General features: G+C 42.0%; 1 pseudogene; it reads left to right on the forward strand.

Moving 5' to 3' along the window:
• LOC149566910 (G-type lectin S-receptor-like serine/threonine-protein kinase At2g19130 pseudogene) lies at positions 1-2,527 on the forward strand (annotated as a pseudogene).
• The last annotated feature ends 279 nt before the right edge of the window (positions 2,528-2,806 follow it).

Here is a 2,806-nt window from a genome sequence, read left to right on the forward strand (position 1 = left end):
ATGGGAAAGTTATTCCTTTGCCTTATTTTTGCTGTTATTGAGTTTTCTCAATTGAAGAGTTACGGTGCTACTGTCGAGGCTGGAGATACTATTTCGTTGGGTGCCTTTCTCACCAGAAACCAGACAATTATTTCAAAGAATGGTAAATTTGAGTTGGGATTCTTCAGCCCCAACGGAAGCACCTGGTATATTGGCATCTGGTACGCCCAAATGCCAGAGAAGACTTATGTTTGGGTCGCCAACAGGGAGACTCCTGCCAGAAACTGGCCTGGCGTTTTCATATTGTCAAAGGATGGTAGATTGGCACTGTTCGATGCGGAGGGCGCATCTATTTGGTCAGTCAATACTACATACGAGGCATCCCGAGCTGTGTTGTTAGATTCTGGTAACTTTGTTATACTGGGTGATCAGGACAACAAATATCAAATTGTATGGCAGAGTTTCGACAATCCTGTAGATACCACCTTGCCAGGGACGATTTTCGGGGGACAGCAAAAGATATTCTCTTGGAAAAGTTCATTCGATCCCGCTCCTGGGCTTTTCTCTATACGCACAGATCCATCTGGGGCATTACAAATCGTGCTGGTATGGAATAGTTCTGTACAGTATTGGGGGACCGGGATTTGGGATGGCAAAATTTACAGTGGAGTTCCAGAGATTGCAGACAAACGTTATACCAACACCAGCGTTATAAGTAATAGCTCAGGTATGTTTGAAAGTTATACGTTGAATCCTCACTTCAATGCACTCGTGCGTCGCGTAATGACTAGGTCCGGACAAGTGCAAGTGTATATATTCATTGGCGGTAAATGGACTATTTCTTGGTCTGTGCCCAGAGATGCATGCACCGTGTATGGTGCTTGTGGTGCCTACGGTATCTGTGACTCCAGAAATCTTGAGCTCTGCAGCTGCGTGGAGGGCTTCAAACCCAGAGACAATCTCGCCTGGCTCTCGCAAGATTGGGCTTCCAGTGGCTGTGTTCGGACAAGCCCGTTGAACTGCAACACTGACCGATTCGTCCACCTTGGTGTCACTTTGCCTAATGATTTTGCATCCTCACACCCTGCAATATCCACAGAGAAAGATTGCCAGAAAGCCTGCCAAAGCAACTGTTCGTGCACCGCGTTTGCTTTCAACCCGCCTCCAGGTCCCTCATGCCAAATCTGGTCTGGAGATTTGCTCAACCTGCGCAACTCTACTCCATCCAAAAGCAGTTTAAATGTCTTCATTAGAGTGGGTGCCTCTCAACTTTCGAAGAAACACACACGCACATGTAGTGTGGGCGTAGTGCTTGCAGGTATTTTTGGTGTACTCACCGTTGCTCTAGTTATGTCTTCAATTTTAATTTGGCGGAGACATAAGGTACAATCAATGGACAGGCGTGCAGATTCCTCAGACCCTTTTCTGAGAATGTTTACTTACAAGGAGTTGAAAACTGCAACAAGGAATTTCAAGTGTGAGCTGGGGAGTGGAGGATTTGGGTCAGTATTCAAAGGCTGTCTACCTGACGGTTCAATTGTGGCAGTAAAAAAGATGAAAGGTTCGAGACAAGAGGAGAAGCAATTCCGAGCAGAAATCAGTTCTCTCGGAAACATACAACATGTCAATTTGGTCCGGTTACGAGGGTTTTGTGTACAAGGATCAAAACGGTTGCTGATTTATGACTACATGTCCAACGGCTCTCTCAATTCTTTCTTGTTCACAAATAAATCTAAAAATAAACGGAAAGTACTAAATTGGAAGACCCGATTTGAGATCGCACTAGGAACTGCAAGAGGGTTACTTTATCTCCATGAGGAATGCAGAGATTGCATCATTCACTGTGATGTTAAGCCTGAAAACATTCTGCTGGATGGTAATATATCACCAAAATTGGCTGACTTCGGGTTGGCGAAGCTTATGGGTAGAGATTTCAGCCATGTCCTGACGACCACAAGAGGAACGAGAGGATACTTGGCTCCAGAGTGGATCTCTGGTCTTCCCATCACTTCTAAGGTTGACGTCTATAGTTTTGGTATGACTCTTCTTGAAATCATTTCTGGACGAAGAAATCTAGACTTAAATGTGCAAGATTCAAGTAAATTTTATTTTCCTCCATGGGCTAGAACTCAAATTTGCCAAGGGAACGTGATTAATATTGTGGAGGAGGGTGTTGCAGATGAGGCAGACTTGGAAGAGGTAAGAAGAGCATGTATTGCAGCGTTTCTGTGCATTCAAGAGAATGAGGAAGTGAGGCCAAGCATGAGGCAAGTGGTACAGATGCTAGAAGGAAAAATGGAACCTCAAATTCTGCAGATTCCAAGTTCTATGCTGAGGCAAACACACGGAAGTGACACAAGCAGCTACAGCAAGGGCATTGGTACCAGTTAGAATAATGTAGTTATGACAATGGTACAACAACTAGCAATGATAGTAGTAAGAACAATTTAGCTATCGCGAAGACACTGGTTGGATTAATGTATTTAGAATAGGTAAAAATGCAGTCTAAGATGTAAAGAAAGATAAGCAAACCTTAAATGTTAGTTAACTATATCTTGTATATCTATTTCAATAAACCTGTGCATTTCAATATTTTATGTCTTGCAAAGTGGTATGAACCTTTGAAAGCTTGATAAATATTTAGATTTCATTATAATTGACTTTTCTTATAAATTTTCTTAATTTAAATATTATTTTGAATGGATACTTGTTTTTTTTAACTATTTTATAATGTATTTTGATATATTTTATGGTGTTTTTGTTGAAAATCTAAAGTGGGTTTGTTGTTGGGTAAATGTTGGTCAAGGAAGTTCAAGGGGATGAAGAA

Source organism: Cupressus sempervirens, chromosome 3, assembly GCF_028749045.1.
Source record: "Cupressus sempervirens isolate cs-2001-9-10 chromosome 3, ASM2874904v1, whole genome shotgun sequence".
NCBI lineage: Eukaryota > Viridiplantae > Streptophyta > Pinopsida > Cupressales > Cupressaceae > Cupressus > Cupressus sempervirens.